Source organism: Vidua chalybeata, chromosome 14, assembly GCF_026979565.1.
Source record: "Vidua chalybeata isolate OUT-0048 chromosome 14, bVidCha1 merged haplotype, whole genome shotgun sequence".
NCBI classification, from domain to species: domain Eukaryota; kingdom Metazoa; phylum Chordata; class Aves; order Passeriformes; family Viduidae; genus Vidua; species Vidua chalybeata.
In genome coordinates this window covers 7889920-7912496 of record NC_071543.1, presented here as the reverse complement: position 1 = coordinate 7912496, position 22577 = coordinate 7889920, and the positions used below count along the sequence as shown (strand labels likewise).

At 48.3% G+C, this 22577-nt stretch overlaps 1 protein-coding gene across 4 annotated transcripts in view; it reads left to right on the top strand.

Moving 5' to 3' along the window:
- Positions 1-22577, top strand: part of PAK3 (p21 (RAC1) activated kinase 3) — a 128303-nt gene that overhangs the window by 37626 nt on the left and 68100 nt on the right. The window contains exon 1 of one of the 4 annotated variants that reach the window (XM_053955654.1): positions 18318-18360. The exons of 2 other annotated variants lie outside the window; for them this stretch is intronic. The gene's annotated coding sequence lies outside the window, so the exon portion shown is untranslated. Of the gene's footprint in view, positions 1-18317; positions 18440-22577 lie in introns of those variants that run through there. One more of the 4 variants, XM_053955653.1, reaches the window with a different exon arrangement.

The following is a 22577-nucleotide window of genomic DNA, read 5'->3' as shown; positions in this document are numbered from 1 at the left end:
GTGACTGACACAGCTGAGGACAGAGAGGGAGGGAGCAGCAGGAGGAGCTGAGATGAAGCATTTCATGGCAGGGCTGCTTTGTCCCCTGCCTGTGTGATTACAGGCTGTAGTTCACCCCTGTTTTCTTTAACACATGTTTGGGCCTAATGTTCTGCTGTGTTAAGTCCAGGTACCTCATACCTATGTCATGGTTTTCTGCAGCCCTTCTGATCTGAGTAAGGTTTAAATAGGAGTCTTGTCTGGGTGTTGAACAGTTAATGTTCTAGAAAGCTAACACCTGTATCTGCAGCCTTGTCCCCTCCTATGCAGCTGAACAGCATTTCATGATGGCAGGGAAATAATTCAGTACAGCCAGGGCCTGCTCTGTGGGCAGTGAATAAGCTCAAGTGAAGTAGAGGTCATTCATGTTAATCTGAAGCAAATAGGATTGTGAGACTGAGGGAAGAGGGTGAACCCCCTTTTATGTACAAATTCTATAGCTCAGGGGCTTAGGAAACACATAATAGTAAACATTTGTAAAGAATCCATAACCTTTTCCAAGAGGAGAGACAAATGGTTTTCCTGCTTCGTTTTGAGCAGGTCTTGCATTTTGGTATGTATGCAAATCGTGCTGGGTGGCAGTGTCTCATACAAATCAGCTTGAAATGCAGAGGCAGCCATGCAAGCAAAATGGCTTGTCTTTCCCTGCAGCTGCAATGAGACTTCTAGCACAGGAGAACTAGGCAGGGAGAGAGCCTGATTTGTAAGGAAGCATCAGGAAGAGAGAAGAAAACCAGAAATCCTCCTAAAATGCTGTCCCACTAGCAGAAAGCTTTATATCCATGCTACAGTGCTGCCCTGTGTTTTTGATGATCTAAGGAGCATCCAGCAGTGTTTTATTTTTCTTTGGGTTGTGGAGTGTCCTTATCCTGACTTCTCAAGGCAAGGAAATATATGATCAACTCATGGCTGTGCAGAACTGGGTAGGTGATGTTTGGGAAGAAGAGATGAACTGCACTTTTTTGAGATCAGGACTGAAATGGGCATGGAAGAGAACACAGATGTGAAACATAAGCAGGCACCTTTGCAGAAATATTGACTGCTTGTTGTAAAGACAGTGGGTGAGGGTTGGGCATCACATTGTGCTGCTGCTGTTCTCTGTCCCAGATCCTTTGTGGATCTGTGAATCATGGCTTTTTCACACTGTTGAACAGTAGCTATTGATACACCTGCATAGAATCATCCTAATTATAAATCTAATGTGTCTTCAACCCCTTTGCAATATTTCTTTTGTGAGTTAGGTAGGCATCAGGCATTTACATTTCTGGGAATGAATCCCCTGTTCTCTCCCTCTTATTCCCAGTGCTTTTCCATCAAGTGTACCAGGAGCAAGTATCCAGCAGGGTGGACTGAGTTTGACTTCGAGTCTGCAGGTCTCTTGGTTAACATGGCAACAAGACCAAATGTTATTTAATTTTAATGATAGGTAACAGCAAAACAGAAGAGAAAAGGGAATGGAAGCTGATCAAAGTTCGTAAAGACAGGTACTTCCTTGGCTTTTTTTTTTTTTTTTTTTTCCCCAGCCAGACCTTTCTGGAGTTCTGGCTCTTTTGACCCTGCTGTGCTGGAGTTGCCCACCAGTGCTGCTGGGCTGGACTGTGGGGGGCTCTGAGCAAGTGTGTGCAGAGCACTGCAGCAAGCAGGAAAAGGGGTTGCTTGGCATTACCAGCTTCCTCTCTGTGTAAGTGCAGACACTCCCTGTGTTCAGGGAGGTGAGCTGTGAGAGAACAGTGATGTGGCTGCAGCTTCTCACTGTGCCTTGTTGGATTATTTCCTGTTTGCTCTTTGATCTTTTTTCACACTGAGTAACAGGCAGCATGACTGCAGTGTGATGCTCTGGCTGCAGACCACATTGTCTTGTTGAAAAATGAATTGCCTCAGAGCCTTCAGTTGATCTTCTGAGCTATTTCCTGTTACAATTAGGAAAGCTGAGGTTTCCATGTGATTTTGAAGCTCAGAGTTCTGATGTATAGTGAAATCCTGTCTCTGTGTTCATTCATTACTGCTTCTGATCCCTTCTTTTCTCTTCCATTATCTCAAATGCTTTTGGAAACTTCATTTTCAATGTACTGTATCATCTCACTTGAGTTCCCTTCTGTGGACATCACAGTTCACTAGGAAATGCAATGCTGGTTTGAAATGTTTGCAGACAAGATAGGGAAAAATACATCTGTAAGTTATTAGGGGCAAGAGTAATGTCTTTTACCTTAGGAGCTTACAGATGTTTTTTGCCTTTTCATCTGCCAAATACTTACACTTTCCAGCACTGTCTGCATCTGGAGGTTGTGTCTGGGCAGGGAATTATGTTGGACATGTAGTCTGGGTGAAGCTGCCTTGGGCATTTCCTGAGTGCTCTGGCTCTGTGGCTCAGCCCTTCTGCACATTTGTATTGGTTTTAGCATTTCACCTCTGGTCACTCATGAACTGATTCTGTAGTGGGAGATTTTGGTATTTTATTTTGTAACAGTTTCATCCTGACATGAATTGCAGATTTCCATAAGAACCTTGGCTATCATCTTCCCTTGGTACCTGAACACTTCCTTCCCCCAGCAGTGACAGCCTGTGCTTGTGACACATCTGCCTCTGCACAATGGTGGGAGCAGTTGGGTTTTTCCAGTGAGTTCCTGATCAGACCTCACTGGAGATTAAGCAAGTTAAATCCAGTTTTTTCATTGACCAGACCATTCCCCTCTATAAACGATCTTTAGACAAAACCCACTTTTTTCATTATGGTAGAGTTGTCCCATTTGTGAGGTGTTGTGTGTGGATGTCAAATCTTTGGTTAACATTTCATTTCCGTGGCCTTTTGTAAATTGTGTCCATTCCATTCCTACCATGTTCCTGGCAGAAAGGGAGGAGAGATACCATAACACAAGTAATGCCCTCATTTTTCCAGCTTCCCTGTGATACAGAGATACATGATTGCCACTTGTTTTAGCAGTTTTTGGCAGAACTAGTCTTTCATTCCAGCCCCTAAAAGCATTGCATTTGTGTTGGTTTTAATTGCTAAGGTGCAAGAGCTGCTTTCTAGAGGTGCCAAACACCTGGGAACTTCATTTGAAATGGTAAGTGTTTGGTGCTTCTAAAACCAAGTTTACTGTGGAAGGAAGCACTAGGAGGAGGAGCCTTTTGTATTTTCATTTCACTCCCTCTGCCTTGCAGGCATCTATGTCCAGCGGTGCTTTCCATGAGCACAGTTGGTGCCATACTGCAGTCACTGGGTTTCCAGCCCCATCGTTGGGCTGTTCCACTCTCTCCACGGTTAGAAGGTATTTCCTAGCTTGCAGCTTAAACCAATGGACAACCTATACCTGCTGCCAGCATCATCAAGGAAGAAAGGCAAGATGCAAAGGCTGTATTTTAATTAGGCTACAATCTAATTAACTCATGTGTGAAAACAGGCAGACTGCACACTGTGATTTTCTTGCTTATTCCCACCTCTCTGGGGATTTGTTACCAATCTTCCTTTCTCTGTGGGAAGAACTTGGAATCCAGGAGTTTTGAACTCTGTTTCTGGCAGTGCTATTGCTTCATTTGTGACTTTGTGCAAGTCTGTTTGGATTTTGCTTCTGAGGCTAGAAGAGAGACCAACACACTTCTTCCACTTCTCAGCATTGATCGTGAGCCCTAATTAACACTTAGAAAGGAAGGGGCTTTAGACTACAGGGTGCTGCACATATGTATTGCTGTGGGAATATAATTAAGAAATAATAGGACATATGCTACAGGAGTTCCCACACTGCATATTCTATTAGTTTATTTTCATTATTTGTTTACTGCATACAGTCCATATCAGTCATACTATGTATCTCCTTAACTTTTCATTACTGCTTGAGAAAAAGCCTGGGTAGGAAATACTAATATTTTCCCTCCTAAAGTACTGATTTAATGGTACTGTGATCTCAGGTAAAGGGAAACTCGTAGAGTGCCCTGGTGTTCTTTGGCTGCCAGTTCGCAGATTCCAGCTTTCCCATCATGGCCCTGGACACAAGAGAATGGGACAGTTCTGACCAGATAGTCTGACCTGCCATGCAAAATGGATCACAAACTTTTACCCAAAGATTTCTACTTCAAGCTCAATTCTTTCTGCTTAGATTAGAGCAGGTCATTTAGACAGACATCCAGTGAGGATGCAGAAACTGTAAGTCACTCATGGCAGAGCCATTCTTTCTGGCCCTTAGCACACTCTGCAAGATACCTGGCTTTCTAAGTCTAGAGATTCTCTTTGCAGCTGCAATCCTTAGACACTGAGGTTCCAGAGGGCCAGGCAGTCTTTTGAGGAAGAAGCCAGTACACGTATATGTTGGGTGGACATTTTTTGTGTTGATGTCTTGTTATCCAGATAGTGGAAGCATCACTAAGAATTTCTTGAGGTCTCAAGTGTTTCCTTAACTCTTGTGCTTAACCCTACCAGGGAAACATGTTCATTTTACTTAAACAATTAGTGTAAAAATGGATCTACCTGATTTACTTCCAGCAGCTGATGAAAGTTTAGGATATTGGAAAAGGCACAGAATTTTTCCCCTGCTAGGAAGGGGACAAGAGCCAATGGTACCTGTGTGCTCTGGATCTGGAGAGCTCCACACTCCATTTAGTGGCTTTGGAAAGGTTAATGGAGAAGGTGCCAGCAGATGGCACTCACGAATACACAACATTGTCTCAGGGTTTTGAAGGGCCCCAATCACTTCTGGCACGTGTAGCAAGAAGTGCAGAATAGGGCAGCATTCACCTGCTGTAGGGCAGGTGGCCAGTGCTGCCGTAAGCAGAGAGCCTGGAGCTGGTAAGACCCTGTTTCCATTCAGAGCAGATCATCTTTCTAGGCCTGGTGGGTACAAGGGCATTGAAGGGATGTGGTGATGCAGTCCTGCTAGTTCAATGATGACTGGTGTCACCACCAAAATTTGGGGTTTTTTGACAACAGGATGGCCTACACATGGCACCAGGCATGCTGGCATCAGATGGGGTGGCATGTTCCTGCTCAGTGCCCCTCTCCTGAGACAGGCAGTCCAATTGCTGTCTGGTGCAAGAAGTGGCCAGAACTGGGGCTTCATGCTGCTGGCATTTGTTCCTGGGGTGGGGTGAGCAGTGACATTCAGCTTTCATTAGAAGACAAAAAGGGCACACCAAGACATTTGAGTGCACATTTTCAACAGTAAGTGAAGGCAATGTATGAGCTCTGTTTCTGAGCCAGAAGAGCAGTCTGTTCCTGGTCCATGGGACTTGTCAGTCCAGCAAAGATTAGTGAGGCAAAAGCGAAGGCTGTAAAGCTCCTCCTGCCCAGCACTGGTGAGAGAAGGTGATAAGGGATTCATTGTACAACCAGGAGATAATTGGCAGCAGCAGTATGGAGCAATGCCAGTCTTTTTGACATAGCAATTGTCCAGACATTTTGTTCACAGCTGTGATTCACCTTGCTGTGCAGTCAATCTGTTCTGGACCATGCAGTATTTCAAAAAGAGCACGGCTGCCACACAAAATCATGTGGGATTGCCCAAGACTGTGTGCAGGACTGAGCATGAAAATCCATTTTGCTGGTGCAGAGCTTGAGGAAGGCAGGTGTTAAAGGGACTGGACCTCCAAAGGGCGAGTCAGCCTCCTCCTCCCTCACTACAGACACCAGTAAGTGTAGCTAAGGCTGTACAGTCACTTATTTCCTTGGAGCAGAAGGAGCTGGGATTCATGTGCCTCAGCCTGAGCTGGCAGATCAGATCTCTTAGGGGAGGTGGAGCTCATCTCTCATGTGATGACAAGCTTGAAGGAGCAGGGGTGGGTCTCTGTGGTGATGTCTGTGTGGAGAAGTGAACAGAGAGATTTTGGCTTTGCCAAAATGCATAATGCTTGTCTTACCTTCTTCTGTGCCTCATACTGCAACCCAGGCTTGAAGTGTCTGCCCTGTGCACAGAGAGAATGGGATGAGGCTGTCTGCTGGTAGCCCTGACTGTAGCTTGACCTGTAGGTGTCAGCTCCAAGGGGACACTGTAGTCAGTATGACTGGGCTTGGCTAAGGTGGTCCCTTGGGAGCTTTAGTCCAAATCAACAGAAGCTGAAATATTGGTGATGGGTAAGCCCATTCTGTTCAGCAATATGTCTCTAGTGGCCTGCTTTGAATCTGTGACCATGTGTCATTTTGCCCTGTAAAGAATCAATGTGCCCTAGAGTTGCCCAACCCTGTGTTACTCCTGGAGCTCTGCCCCAGGGAGCTGCTCTGTTCAGAAAGCACTCCTTACCTGCACACCCCTCTGAGATGTAACAAAGACAGCATGTGGCAGAAGGATGGCGTTTCTCTTCGTCTGGTGATGAGGAATTTATCTGGCATTTCCTCCCTTGCCTTGTTGAGACTTTCTGAATTTCTGGGGTTTCCTCCCCTCACCACGGGACAGCAGCTGCTCCCAGTGGGGCAAGCACCCCTCTCCTCCTGGAGCAGTGGCTCTCCCCTGAGTTATTCAAGATAATTGGGCTGTTCCCCTGGTGTGGAACCAATGGCTGTGCAAGGCCACTAACGAGAAGGAGCCAGGGTAGCAACAGGATTAAAAATATGTATGAGCAAACATCTTGTTTCAACTGGAAGGATGCACTGAAGCGTGAGAGTCTGGGTCCTGCAGAAAGCCAGAGGCAGAGTGGATTGGCATTCAGACTGGCAGCTGCACAATAAAGCCACACTGGTAGCATGGGAAAGGGAGGGCAGGAGCCCAGTCTTACTTACACTGGGGTAAGCTGCAGTAATGACATGGAATCACCTATTACATTTGGCTACATGTCCTGGATACATGGGATCAGGAGTGCAGGTGAGTTACCACCAAATCCAGCACTGGCCTCTGGCTCTGTTCCTCTCTGACAGTGGCCTCCATATGGGATGGGACCTGTCATTGAAAAGATTGTTTGTATGGAATCATTACCTGCTCCATACAATGTTGGGAGGTGAGTACTGAGTGTGATGCCCCATCCTGGTGGGCTCCATGGGGTACTGGCAGAAGCTGTGTCCCTGTCGGTGGAGGTGTCACAGTGACACACAGGTGGAGTGGGTGCTCCAGTGGAACATGCTGCTTTTTCCTTCATGAAAAAAAAATAAAGATATTTAATTTTAATTTCTGTTTTAAAGGTGATTGTTCTTGGCTGGCTTGGGTTTTTGTAAAACTTCACAAAGTCATTTCAGATAGTTGAAAGCTGTCAATGCAGCCCAGTCATTTTCCTCTCATTCAGTCAAGGATTTTTTTGGGAGGAAGTTTTATGACATATCTTTGCATTGAAGAGCTCGGACTGGCAGGGAGACTTACCAGCTGACTGCAAAGGCACTTCCATGACAAGGAAGGCTGTCTTGGTACCTTGGCTGAAGAGATGAAGGCTTGATGTGAGATCTCTTACAAGAGGAAATTAACTTGCTCATGGAAGGAGATGGTTTCTCTGTTTATATGCTGAGTTTACCAGGGATCATAGATCTCTGAGCTTTGAATTTTATGAGTATCAAAAGAAGGAAATATCTCATGGAACATGGAGGTTAGCAGAATAGTTGGGCAACCATGCAGCTTTGTAGTCTTTGTGATGCATGAGAGCACCCAGACACTACCACTGGGACAGGGATTCTCTGAGCCCATGGGAGCTTACTGGATTCCCAGATATCAGCAGGTCTGGAGTGGAAGGGGAGTCTGACCTGGCACTGCAGAGCAGAACAAGTCCAAAGCTTCAATCAGTCTCTGTCTTCAGTGGCATTGGTGGTACCTGTTTATCTTAGTAATCAGACCTTCCAGCCCCATCTCATATATTAGCAATTGCAATAGAAATAATAATTGGATTCAGTCCATTGCATGTAACATTTTAATGTCAGCTGAGGATTTCTTCCTGATCCCAGCTCTTGATTAGGTGACATCTTTGAGCACCAGATGAATAAGATTGACTGTATTCTCCAAACACCTGACTTTCACAGTCAGAAGTAAGGGTTGAAATATACTGTCATATTTTATATACTTGACTCAAGCTGGCCAAAAGGTCATACTTACAATTCTTGAAATATTTTTTTCTTATTATGTTTGATTTTGATCCATATTGGATGGAGAATAAAACTTCCACAGATTTTCCATGAATAGTGTTTTTCCATCCTGTGGATGCATGCTGAAATTGGTACTTCCTTGAGCTTCTTAAAGAAGCTGGTCACTGAAAGTGTTTTGAAAAGATGTCCAACAGGTCTTGCCCTTTTCCTATAGACTGTCATGTGGCCAGGGTCTCAGGAACATATCTTTCCTTAATCTTGGGGTTCAAAACCCTTCTACTGTTCAGGTAAGACTTGTCAAACCTGTGTTCTTTTGTACACTGAAATACATAATTCAAGAATCATGAGAAGAAAAAAACACTCTTTGTCAGAAAAATCATGCTGCACTGCTTTCTGGACTCTGAAATTATGATAAAATGATTATTTCTGGGATAGTGGCCTTCTGTCTTCAAACTAATAGTTGGTTCCATCTATTCTATGTCAAAGCAGACTGTAGCTGTCCCAATGACATGGAAGATAAATCTATGGAATGAACTTCTCCTTGGTGTTTGTACCTGCACACATGCTTAGCCTTTACTATTGCTTTTGGAGTTCCCTTTGTGGCCAAACAAAAGCAAGAGTTTGGAGACAAACAGAAATCCTGCTTGGCATGAACAAATCTTGCACATTTTACTGGCTGTGTCCTGATGTATAGTGAGCTGCAAGTGTGTGCAGGGCAGAAAGGGAGGGAAGGTGCTGGAGGGTTCACAGTGAGGAGAAGAAGATATTCTTCTCTAAAGAAGTGCACTGAGGTGATGTGTACATGTAAGTTTGCTTTTTGGCACATTCTTCATTTACTACCATGATGCTAAGTCAATCCTTCCTCTGGGCCAGCTTTCTGAAATGCTGTTTGAAGTGTCTCACTTAATCAAGTTTCAGAGAAGTCTTTCTCTTCAGCTGTTGCAAATTGTTCGTATCACAAAGACAGTCTCAGTTCTGCTGCTGTAGCTGGTATTGGGCACACTAAAGAAGAGAGGGGCATTTCAGCTAGTGCAGTTGGTGCCTGTGTGCTACAGCAGAGAGCCTAGAATCTTTAATCCAGTATCAACCACTTTGCCTGGTCAGCAGCTGGAGAGTTTCTTGCATTTTAATTTTCCAGGTCACAACCCCAATAAGCTTGGGAAGGGTGTTCTCTAAGTCAAGACAGGCATTCTCTATCATGCTTTTTCTATCTGTAAGGCTTCAATCTTTCAGGCTGATGTGGAAGTGCACAGACAACCCTTGTCTCTGGTCTTCTAGTGCTGGGAGAGCACTGCCCTGAGCCAGCCTGGTAGTAAACTCTAACTGTCATGGGATATTATCCAGGCAATGAAGCCTTCCTTTGTGGAAAGGGAACCACATAAAGACCTTTTTCTTCTTCAGACCCTGTGGGCTGATGTTATCCTGATGCCTGTGGTACCTTTGCATTGCAGCATGCTGGGACCCCGCATTCTCCAGCCCTCACAAGCCATTGTGCAGAGCTGTGTGTTTGCACCTTTGTTCATATTCACCCATGACACCATGGAGCTGTGAAATCAGAGTTCATACTGATCTAGTATGAGGTTAATGCTCAGATTCACAACATTTGTTGTGGGAACAGTGGATTTTCGAGGGAGAGCTGAATGAGCAGGAGGAGGCACATGGACATAAGGATCCACTTTCATGTGTGGAAGGAGAAGGAACCACTAGAGATGAAAGCAGCCTCAGGTGTCTCATTTTCTTTGAAGGATTAACTCAGACCCTCCCATGTGATACCATAGCTGAAGGTCTAGGGTCTGTGAAGGGTGCAATTCTTTGAGTTTTTCTGTGCTACAGGCCAGCCAGAGGTAACTCAGCCTAGGCTTGGAGTCTTTCTGACTGGGTCATTATGGGATGATGAATTGAAAATAGAGTCTTTCCTCTTCAGCTTGTTGGTTTCTGGATATGAGTCTATATCTCCACCCTGTTTTGTAGTGCCTTGCTGCTTCCTTCACAGGTTGGCTCCCTTCCTGCTCCCATGGAGCCTGTCGCAGGGCTCATAGGGAAATCATAGACTTCAGTGGCCATTAGACTTTTCTGTTTTCACCAGAATACCCTAAAGGCAGCAGGAGATGAGGTATGGCAAAGTTTTCCTAGCAGCTGCTCAACATTGCTTCCTTTCCACAGCAAACAGCACTCTAGTGTCTTCAGGCCAGAATCATCCCCACGTGAAATCTTTTGGTGATGGAGTGCAAAAAAGAGGTCTGAATCCCTGCCTAAGCCCTGTCTGCTCCTGAAGCATAACTGCATACAGTGGAAAAGAGCTAGAGAACAAGATTTTTTTATTGCAAACATGTCTGGCCAAGAAACAGGCATTTAAAAAAGATTCAGTAGTGGTCCCAGTGTAAAACGTGTTAATTCCATTTCATTTTCTAACATCCTTATTTGCTTGAATCAGTTAATTTTCATACTTTCCCTTTGGATGTTACCCTCATGTGTTTTGGTCTGGGATGTTGAGATGCTCTGGACAGTCACAGGTTAAGTACTGGCCTTCATATTCAGCATTTCTAAAACTCTAGAATGCCAGGTACCACCAATGGTTTACCCTTTTCAAGTCTGTACATCAAGGTGGGTGCTCAGCAGGTGTCCCACTGACAAAGTTGAGCTCAGCTATCAAGAGCTGAGGGCTGTGCAGGCAGGGCAGCTTCACACTTGCTCCACCTCAGTGCTTCATTAATTAGTCTTAATGATTACATCGAGGTGAATGTAAATGAAAACCCCAGATACAGACACTGCCGCAGTATGGTTAAGCCTGAACTGCCACTGTGTGGCAGCCTGTAAAATGGGGATATTTCACCTCTTGAGCCTCTCCATTTTGATGTCTCTTGGCAGGCACAAAAATTGGTATAATTCCTGCTCACAAGTAGCTGGGGAGAAAATGGAGAATGACTTATATAAAAATCTAGTATGTTGGCAAATGCTTTTCATATTAAAACAAAGATAAACAGCCTGGAGAATGGTTTTTCTGTGTCTCATCCACCTTTAGACATTTTGCAAGCAGAGAACAGAGGCATGATGATGTGTGGCTGTTCCAATGAAGAATCACTGTTGAATGACTCTTTTTGGAGAAGATAAATTTGCTGCACTTGCCCATCTTTGTGTGGTGGTTTTACTGTCAGATTGTGCCTTTAAAGTGTACTGCACCATAGTCATGTGTAGATGTTCCTACGGGGGAAGGGATCTCTCACCTCTGCTGAGATTTTCTAGTGCAGGGGATTGGGCATGGTCAAGTATTGGGAAATCTGGTGTTTATGCTGGGCTATGATAGCTTGCCCACACTCCTCTGGGTGAAGAATCTTATTCTCTGGTGCCAGGAAGGACTGGAAACCATTCTGTGCTATTTGGATAGATAGGGTGGATCTTGACTTTCTCAGTCCTGAGAGCAGACTGAATTCAGCATCTTGAGCAGATAAAATTCAGCAGGCAGGTGGGTCATCTTTGCTTGTGTTCAGTCAAACAGGATGTTCCCCATGAAGGAGCATGGTTGATGTTTAAGTGCAAACCAGACAGGACTGGACTTGACAGGGATTCTCCTGAAAAATTCTGGATCTCACTGGTGTTTCTGCAGGAAGCTGTGATGTGTTCTGTTTACAAGCTGTGTTAAGGTAGGGCTTGATAATTCAAGCTGTTAGTCCTGCTACTCCTGTTGGAAGGTGATTTGAATTGCAATTCACAAAACAAAAAGGGGGCTGGGAGTGACACTGGGGATCCATGGGTGGCAAAGCTACTGTACAGCTGCCACTGGGCTGCTGCCCAGCCTAAGCTGCTCTTTGCCTCAGTTTCCCCTCTGCCAAAACTGGAGGAGCAATGCTGTGGGAAGAATCGCTGAAGACAGCTCAGGTAGGATTGTAGAGCACAGATATGAGCAGTATCAGCTGCTATTACTTCCCTCTGTCAAAACCCTCTTCCAGGTTGGGGATCTCCTTGCAGACATTCCTGTCCTTTCTGAGAGAGGCAGGATTTGTGAACCTGATGCCTACTATTAATCTGAAAGTACTTACGTTATGTGTAATCAACTGTGTCTTTGTCTTAGCTTTGACTTTTATATCACACACCTCCCCAGAGTAGGAGAGCACTACATTCAGTTTTACTAGCTCCTGGAGGTGGATTGTATCCCACTTGATTGTTTACAACAGTTGTGAAGATTCAACACAATTTTAATGAGGTATAGCAGTAGTATGTTAAGAAATGTATATATTAAGTGCAGTCTTTAGTAGTTGATTGGTATTTAATTGACATATGTTAATTGTCCTATTAGATCTCAGTTAAATCCACAGTTGAAGCACTGATTTTGAATAGGGAAACCATGGTTTGAGGTAAAAATGCATACTAAAAGCACAGCAGCTTTTAATATAAAAACTTTATTACTAAAAAAGTGTTAAGTGTATTAATAAAGTCTTATACTGACTTTAGCAAGTGTTTACACTTAGCAGATATTTTTTAAACAGATTAAAATTACTTAAAAGACACATTCTGTCAATTACTGCTGGAAGATTCATAACAATTTATCTATGGAGGTAATTTCTGTCTCCTCTTAGGAAAGATTCAGACTTCATCATTTTACAGGAAAGTTTTTTTTTAGAAGTGTGTTATTTAACATGAAGGTGGGCATTCTTCTCCAGGAACTTGGTCCCAGGGATCAGTAGTTTGGCAACTGAGCTTCTCCAAGCTATGGTGTTATTGCCATCCACAAAGGTTTCAGACTGCAGCACCTCAATCCACTGTTACTGCAGCCACAGGAGGCACCTCACAGGTCTGAGTACAGGGTGAATGAAATCCATATTTCACAAGGACATGGTGAAGGACAAAGTGTTTCCTGGGTTGAGAAGATCCCAGAGGAAGACACGGTGTTTGGTGCCTTGCATGATCCCACAGGTTCAGTTTTTAGGGGACATCTTGCACCTGAGCCAAGAAGGATCCTCAGGACAGCAGAGTCATGCATGAATTCTCTTTGAATGAGCTGCATTGCTGTAAGTCTGTGCCCTGCCCTGAGCAAGATTGCAGGACAGGAGTAGGAAGTATTCTAACCATTCACAGAAGCTACCTGCAAATGGGGTTAACTAAGGCACAGAGTCTCTCAGTGCCTTACCCTCCAAGGGGCAGCACATGAGAACTGCAGCACCGTGGGAAGGCCTCTGTGCCAGCCTCACTGTGTCACTTGTCCCAGGCCGTGTTACTGTCCTGTTCCCACATGAGCCCTGGGCACTTCCACTGCTCAGCAACTTGAATAATTCCCAGGCAGCACCTGTGTGTCCTCCTTGCTCCATCTTTGCGTGGATCTCGGCGTTCCCCAGCTGAGCAGTTGGGACCCTTTGCTGCTGGCAGGCTGCCTGCCTGTTCCCATCGCTACGTGTCGGTAGGTGGTTCCTGTCTAATGAAGCTCCTTTTCAAGGGAGGCTGTTGACGTGCTCCAGCACTGCCAGATGGTCCCCTTACCTCTTCTTCTCTCACACTCCCTCAGAAACATTAATGATCCCTAAACCTCTCTGATGGAGGGGCTCCTTTTTGTGACAACCTTATTACGTGGCTATCAGAAGCTGCCACTATCCAGGTTGTCAGGACAACCAGCTTGAATCAGAGCCGCTGGGAAAGGTCTGAACCTCAGGCAAATAACCATCCCCAGCTCCCAGCAGATGCTCACCCACAGCCAATCGCCGGGGTGCTGGGAAGCCATGACATCATGGGCCAAGCAGGCCTCCCAATTTAATTGTTAGCTTTCAGCGTCCCTCCGTGTCCCCTCCCCCCAGTGCTCTCCACATCAGCCCCCAGCACAGTTAATCAAGTGCTGCTGTTGTGCCATTTCAGACCCCCCTGGAGCTGCCTGGTCTCAGCAGGGCTGGCAGAGGGGCTCCCACAGTCCCCCATGTAATACAGCCTCGGGGAGGAGTGGGACTGTGGGGCCAAGTGCTGACGCCTCAGCAGCCTGGCATGGGGGAAAACTGCAGGGGACTGTAATACCCACAGCTCTTAGGGGACAGAATAGTTTTCTTCTTATTGGGGTTTTGTTGATGGAGATGGATTGATAGAGTTAATTTTATCTGTAAGATGAGCTCTCTGGCAGCTACCACTGAGTGTGGGAGGTTACTGGGATCCTTAACAGTTATTGGGATCCTTAACTTAACCTCTTCCCATGAAAACCTACTGACACCCCATCAGCAGTCACACTTACTGCTCAGACTGTGTCGTGTTTGCCAGCAAGGTGTGATAAACGTGGCAGGACCAGTTCTGGTGTAGGTGAAGGCTGTGTCCACCTTCCTGCCCTGCTGAAGCAGAAGGGTTTACTCTGTGCCCTTGTGTCTTCACTAGGGCATGTCTGAGCCGCCTCTGGAACCATGTATTCCATTAAGGTTACATCCTACATAGCACTGAATAAGGCTTCCTGCAGATGTGTATCTGCAGAGCTTTCCTGAATTCCTGCCCTGCTTGAGTGCATTCCCTGTGAAAGAAGGATCAGGCAGCTCTTTGAAAGGATTTCTCTTTTTGCTCAAGAAGGACTTTTTTAACTCACTGGCCATCCCAGCTAAGTGTACCTTTCATTTCTGAAAACCTGGTGCTTGGTGTCCTTTGCTGAGACATTCAGCCTTGCACACCCCTCTGGCACAGGTAAGGCTGCTGGTCAGGCAGTGCAAGTCTGCAGCTCTGCAGTCAGTTTGGGAGGTTCTATCTGATTATATTTAAGAGGTGAGGCTACCTGGCACTGGGCTTTTGAAGCCCTCAGGCATGTTTTGGAGGGATGAAAAGGCTATTTGTTGCTCAGAGCTAAAATTTATTTCTCTTGCTTTCCTAGATGTTGGTTACCTGGCCCTGAATTTCCATTGGGTTGCATCTTCAGGAAGGAGTTGCCCTTGGGCCACTCCTGGCTGGGAACACTCCAAGGAAGGGCTGGGAATCTTGTGCACAGCCCATCACAGAGACACTCCAGCACAGATGGTTGTGATACAGCCAACCCCGCCTATTTTAGTACACAAGAAAGGAGCTGTTGGGGTTGGTGATGCACATGGTCCAGCCAGGTCCTTCCTCCTGCTTCTCAGATACCTAAAGCGTTGGGCATTGGGGCTCAAATTAGGGCAGCTTCCGAAGTTATTTTTGTAGGATGAGATTCTTGCTCAGAGACCACATGGCTCCTGAAAAAACAGGGTTTGGGCAGGCCCGGCGGGTCTTGGAGGCTGGACCTCGTGGGTGGGCGTGCAGACTCGAAGCATTTCTGCCTCGCTGGGACATGCGTGTGACAGTCACACAGAATTGACATCTAGCAGGGACTGGCCTGCTTTCCTATGCCCTGTGAGGACAAACCCATCACCATGGCCATGTCTGGGCCAGGTCAGGCCCTGCCACACTCTGCAGGTCTGGCCCAGCCCAGCCCATCCCAGGTGGACCCGTGGAGCAAGTCCAGCTTGCGCTACCGAGCCTGGCACTCTGGACTGTGTAGGTGCCTTGACCATGCACTCACTCATTTTTTTTTTTTTTCCCTCTCCCAGCAATGTGCTTGAGCAGTGTACCCATTGTCAGCACATGCAGCTGCTTATAGCGTGCAGCAGAGCCCTCCAGTTCCAACAGGGTCAGCCTCATTACAGCTGGCATGAGGAGCAAGGGAGCTCTGTGGTTTGGGCAATTTCCCCTTTGTGGCCTTTGCTTTTGCTGCCACTCTTTGTCTCCTTTGCCAGGAAGGCATGGGACATGCACGTGAAGTCAGCTTTCTATCAGGTATGGGACAGCTGGCTTCCATTTAACAGCTTAAAGATAGCTGCAGAACCCCAGAAGGCTGAAACGCACACGTTCAAGGGCTTTGTGGTCTCCAAAGGCCAACCTGAAAGGCGCAGACATTTAAAAACCCTCTGTAACTTTCAGGCAAAACTCCACTGTGCACAGTCAATGCTTGCAAAGTTTCTTTGGCTCCCAGGAGAGTTGTAGCTTTGGACAGGGCTGAGCGTAAGAGATCTGATCTGCTTTTTTACTGCGTGCAGTCACAGAGTCGAGTTTCTGTTCTTTCACAGGGAAAGGAAACTGAAACTCTTCCTTCATCTGCTGTTGCCCAGCCTTTGGCAAAGTCAGACGGGAGCCTGACCTGGGCTTGGTGCTCCAGAGAGCCTGCAGTTTTCTTATGGTGCTCCTATGAGCAGTTCTGCTAAAAGTTTATGCTAAAACTAGATTTTAGTTGGACTTTTCAAAAGGAATGGAAATGATTCATTCACAGATTCAGTCCTAACAACCATAATTGCCTGATTTCATGCTCTATCTGCAGCTTTTCCTTGAGCTGCCTCCCTCTTTCAGAAGCCTGTGAGCAGGACTTGCACTTCCCATGGCTCGTGGTACCCCAGGGTGTGGGGCTGGTAAATGACCCAGCAGTCTTTCCAAAGCCATCGGGAATGAATTTTACTCTGAAGGTGGCTAGGTACTGCTGATCTCCCATCTGCTCAGTCCTTTCCAGCTCTGGCCTCTTGTAAACAGCAGTTTGCAGCAGCCAGTGTGGTTTGCAGGGCTGGGTGAGCCTGCAGGAACCCTGGCCGTTCCTTCAGCTGCGTTCTCTTCCTCGCTGCAGTCATGGGATATTCCTCCAAAAGCTTTACATGGACTTTGATGGGAGAAGAGCCAAAGGCCAAAACCTACACTCTCTGCTAACTAACCCGCTTTGGCTCAACAAGAAAGAGTTTGTCCTCTGCAGGAGGACCCCATTGCTTGTCCCAGCCCTCTTGGATGCACGCGGTGCTGTCACTGGACACTGACACTGTCACATGGACACTACATGCAGCAGAAGCCCTCTTCTTCCATTGTTGAGAGACAGCAGATTTTCACAATTCCTGCTTACCGTAGAGGATCCTGAAAGTCATCTATCCACAGGAGTAATTTTCTGTGGGAGTGGAAAGAACACTGACAATTTGCTCTATGGCTTGACTGTAATCACTGCAGAACCAGCCAGCTAAGTGACAGATTTGACTCACACTGGGAAAGAAAACCTTGGTGAGATTTCGGCTTACAGCAGGAGGGGATGGTAATGATTCAGTCAGGGCTGCTTGTCACGTCAGCGTGGATGGGGTGACTCAGTGAATTCTTGCTTCTGGAGAACCGGTCCTTTGAACGAGCTGTAAGGCAGCAGCCTGATCACTCGTGGTCAGAGAAGATCACATGTCGTGTGGTGGGGCTGGGACGGTTTGTTATCTCCTCTTGGATAGATGTGGCCTGCCTTACCTTTGGCAATAGCAGCCAGCAGAAGGTAAGTCTTCATTGCTTGCCCTTGGCTGCTCCATAATGTGTTATTACATGTACTCTGCATCTCCATCAGGAAAAAATCTCCAACAAATCAAACAAAAAAATGGTCAAAGGTATGCTGCTTTGGTATGTAACAGCACAGCCCTTTCCATTGGTGGCACTTGGAGCTGGTAGAGCTTCCTGCCAGCCCTGGGACCGGGCACAGCCCCAAGCTCAGAGCATGGCTGGTGCTCCCAGCCCCAGCACTGCTCCACGCCCAGGGCCCTGTGGGCTCTGCCACAGAGATTGTAAAATTGGTCATGTTTATCTGCACTTTTTTTCCCTGGAAATACTACAAATGTGAGATCATCCTCATCAAAGCTGGGTCTGTTTCTACTTTTGATACCTTTCATGGAGGAGCTGAACTCGTGGATTCAGAAGGAGCAGGAGAAGAACAACACGTTGCCTAGGGAAGCATAATTCTAAAAGAATGAAGGAGAATGGAAAACACAGACTGTGAATAAGATTTTTCTTCTGGTGCGTTGGGGGATGTTTGCAAGGAAGTGCCCTTTTTGTCGCAGGAGTGGCCGGAGCTGGCTGCTCCAGCCTCACTCCCGCTGGGCTTCTCCCTCGTTGGGATGCGGACAGGAGAAGCCCACAGGCTGTCACACGCAGACGTCATCCGGGGGAGCCCCGAATTTCATGGTGCATTTCCAGTTCCCAGCGGACGAAGACCAGGGAGCGTGATGATGACTTTCAGGACCCCTTTTACGCCCGGCCGGCGCCGGTCCCCCCTCCCAGGTTTCCGCACGCCCCCGAGGGGGCACCTGGGGAAGGGGCTTGGAGGGCGAGCACCCCCCCGCGCCGCGCTTTCCCTGCGCGCTGCCTTGAAACACGAGATTTGCCCCCAGCCCCAGCCCCGGCCCGTGTGTCGTCACCGGCCGCCCGCCGCGCCCATTGGCTGCGCCAGCGCCGCTGCGGCGGCCCCGCGACGCGCGGGGCGGGCGGGCGCGCGCGCGGCGATTGGCGGCGCGGGGGGACGGGCCGCGCCCGGGGGGCGCTCGGCGGCGGCGGCGGGGGACGGGCGGGGCGGCGATGAGCGACGGCGGCTCCAGGTAACCCCGGCCGGGCGGCAATGAGCACCGCGGCTCCAGGTAACCCCGGCCGCGCAGCAATGAGCGACCGCAGTTCCAGGTAACCTCGGCCGGGGCGGTTCCAGATAACCCCGGCCGGGCCCTGCGGCCGCCGGCGAAGCGCGGTGCCCGTGGTCGCGGCTGCGGCGCCCCGTCTCCTCCCGACCATGGGAGGATGACGCCGCGGGCAGGGCCGGGGTGCGCCGGTGCCGGGGTTGTTTCTGCGTCTCCGGGGTGCCGGTGCCGTCAGTGACACGTGTGTTGCCGGGCAGTCGGCGGTGGCCGGAGCCCGGTGTCCTGCGGGAAGGCTTCGCAGAGCCGCAGAGCCGCGGCTGAAGTTGTGTCAGCGCCGGCACCGGCCATTAACGCGGCCGCGGTGCGTGTGTTCCCCATCTCCCAACAATGCCGCCTCTGGGCTGCGCTTCTGCAGAGGAGTGAGAAATTCTGGGCTATAAATAACCCCGCCTTTTTTTTTTTTTTTCCTTTTTTTTTTTTTTTTTTTTTTTTTTAATTTTTAAAATACTCGTTATTGGTAGCGCACATCCGATTGACCTTGGCACCTGCCAAGTTTTCCCCGAGATCCGTTTAGGGAAGGGTGGTCTCTCTCTGTGCGTGCATGGTGGTGCCTGATGCCACACTGGAGCTGGTCCCTGTGCCGGGTTGTCCCTTTGTCCCAGACTTGTACACCAGCCAGCCGAGGAAGTGCTCCAGCGTGATGTCTGGCCGCTCCAGGCTTCCCTCCTCCGGCGGGGGGGTGCACTCGGCACGAGTGGCCCCTTTTGCTGGTCACTGAGGCAGTTTTCAGATCCAGTTTTCACTGATGCCAGAAAACGAGCCTTGTTTTAAATACAGCGAGGTATTTAACGTGGAAGGCTGAGGAATTCAGGCAGGAGAAGCCATGGCTTTAAAGCGAGCAACATCTGAAAGAGATGGTGGGCCCAGGCTGCGCAGAGCGGGGTTGTTTGGGGGCCTGCAGCCCCGAGGGGTGTTGAGGGGCTGCATTTTGCCTCTCCCCGCGCCCTTCGTTTGCGGGGTAGGCACAGCGTGTGCCAGGAGTGAGCAGCCCGGGTATCTGTGCAGAGGGTTTGGCAAACCCCTTTAAAGGCTCCGTGCCGCTGATGCCCCACCTGCCCGGATCCGATCCGCGCCGGGGCTGCCCGAGAGGGGACGCTGCTTTCTCTTGTCTGTCTGGGCACGGTCGGGGATGCCTGCACAGGGAACCTGGAGGCCGGAGATCAGCATGGGCTTTGCTGAGCGACTCTCGGGCTGACATGGACCGCCTCAGAGCGAGGAGAAGGGGGAGGAGGACGGGCTGTCGAGAGGGCCGGAGCCTGCCTGCCTGCCCGAGCGGGAGAGGACGCTGCGGCCGGAGGGGTGATGAGTCCGACTTCCCTGGCTCCTCTCGTGTGAATCCACCTTCTCCGTGGCTGTCAGGCGAGGAGGAGGGGCTCGGGCACAGCTCCGGAGCCACCCGGGAGGAGGACGCTGTGCCGGGGGAAGTGGAAGTGTGGCACATGGCTGCAGAGGAGCCTTGGCCTTCCAGTCACAGGTTACCCAACGACGTGAGCAGAATGCGGAGTAAATTAGGGGTCAGGGGTAATGGCTTGTAGGTCTGGGACATGGACTGGTGGGTTGCTCGAGGCCAGGGGGTGAAGGTTGCCGTGGCAGGTTACGTGCACAGAGGGGAAGGATTGCCCTGAGCCGGGTGTTCTGTGGTGAGCATAGGCTGGTGAGGGAGGGTGATGCTTGTGGCTATATGGAGTGGCACGGGTTGGAGCTGGATTCCTTGAGTGTGGAACTAGTCAGAGGAGCTGGTGGCAGACACGGTGCAGGGGGCTGGGGCTGGGGGCTGGCTGGCTTCACAGGTGGAGGGCTGCAAGCAGCTGCCTCTGGGCTGCAGAGGAGGTTGTACTCTGAACCAAGATGTGCGTGGATGGCATTTCTTCACTGAGTGACTCTGGATAACTAAAAGTAAGTCTCAGGAGCTCCTGTTACAGGATTAAGTTTCAGACCTCATGGGCCACCACATGCAGCAGCAACAGTTTGGGAGACAACTGTGGCAGCAGTGCTGCAGGAGGCAATACCCAGGGTGAGCTGCTTTGGTTGTCACAGGCCCTGGGCTTGAGCCTCATTCACCTCAGGGCTCTAACACAAGTGTGCTGGCTTTTTGTAGGGACTGATGGGGGCTTTGTGCCCTCTAAGCTAACAGGCCAGTGAGCCTGTGTAGGAAGGTTTCCCAGAAGTTCGAGAGCATTTTACTGCTGTCTACAGGGAAGAGAACTTTACCTTTCCAGGTAGACTGTTGACAGGGCAGTTCCTCTGTGAGGATTTGACCAAAACTCAAAAAACATTTGGGAGTTGGAGTCCAGATTGTACTGTGTGTCTTGAGCTCATTTACAAAGTCTGGAAAAACAAAATAGGGCACAAGAGGTTCTCTTCCTCCAACCCCCTGTATTTCTTTGCAGGATTTGTAGATACAATTACAGGGATAGATCAGACACATTCAACTCTGCAACACATTGTTGGCCATAGCAAATCCAGCTCTTATGTTAGCCATCTCCTGGCCTGGCAGCATTTGCTCCCAGAGGAGATCTGGTTTGTGGGGATAGTCCCATTTTCAGTTCCTGTTCCCTCTGCCTGAAGCTTTCTTCTCTTTTTCTTTTAATACTTTAATTGTGACTGTGGATCCAAGCGTCCGTGGAGCTGTGTGTGATCTGGGATCAAAACCATCTGGGAATCTGAAGATCTTTCAGATCTGCCTGCAGCTCCTCCTTCATTTTAGCCATGCCTGCACAGAACCGGTCGCAGGGGAGATGTTGCCAGATTTGGCTTCTGCTGCCTCTCTGGTTGGAGTCCCTGTGACTTTGGGACATTAACAGTGCTGTCACTTTGTGCTTCTCTAGTTTGAGTACTGATTTCTGTTCTTGCTGTGCTACACAGTAGGCAGGTAAAAGCCCTCTGTGATCTTCCTCTTTCATTACATTCCTTAGTTCATGCCAAAGGTGCTTGAGGCTTTTATCCGAGAACTTAATGGGGAGGGCAGCAGTAGAAAGGAGAGAGAAGAACAGGAATTAACTTTCACCTGCAGAAATAAACTTTTTCATTCACTAGTGCTATTTTGTGTTTAACTGGCATTTTCTCCCTGTAGCTCTATTTTGCCTTTCACCTTTCAGACACAAATAGTTGAGCTTGTGGATCTTCCTTTATGTTGGCTTTGATTTTCCTGTTACTTGAAGAATAGCATTAGGCTGAGTGGTAATTAATAGATTTCACTGGGCTGGGGTCAGCACAGGTAGAGACATTGATGTGAATGTCTTATCTCAGACCTGCTCTTGCTGTTGTCTCCTGCTCCTAGCAGTAATTTTATAATGGAAAAATATGACAAAAGTGTGTGGTTTACTAGTGGATAGTCTCAGTGCTTGGAGTTCTGGAGATTGTTTCCAGGTGCACATCAGCAACTGTGGCTTGTATGCAGTGAACAGCAAGTGTGTAACTGTGCTTTGTTGGAGATAGCCAAAGGACTTCTGATTTTGCATGTTCAATTGCACTGCTCCAACTTAGCTCTGACAGTGCACTGTTAATAAGTTGGCTTCCTAGGTTTTCTGAGACAGGGAATTGGACTGCAAGGTGGCACTCACTGCCTCAGGTGGTGTGGGATGTGGCAGGTTGGATGCACCTTGCTCTGGGCAAGCACCATGGCATCTGCCCTGGCAGTCCCACTGATAGGCATCCAGGAAGCCTGTGATGTTGTTGATGCAGTCTCATGTCCCCCTTTTCTGGAGCACTTGATCCCAGGAAGCCCTGGGCAGGGGACAGAAAGGCCTACAAGCGCTCCAGGTTGTTGGCTTCTGGGTTGGGAGGATCTTTGTGTCAGCATATGGCACCAGCCCTACCTGCAAGTCTGGCTCTTGGAGCACTGGGCTAGGTGCACCTCCAGGAACTCTGATGTCCTGTCTTGTATCATTCCTTCCAGAGGCAGACTTGGAAATCATGTCCCTCTTAAAGAGGGGCATGTCCTGCTCAGTTAGGAAACCTCTGCTACAAATGTTGCTTTGTTTTGCTCTAAAGGCTTACTGTTATGGCTGCGTGCATTAAGTGTTCAAGGGTAAAATAGTGTTATATATTCAGTGTGCTCATTTCCCAACATTAGTTTTATTGTCAGTTGCTTATCTACTAGTGTACCGACACATGTGATGAGT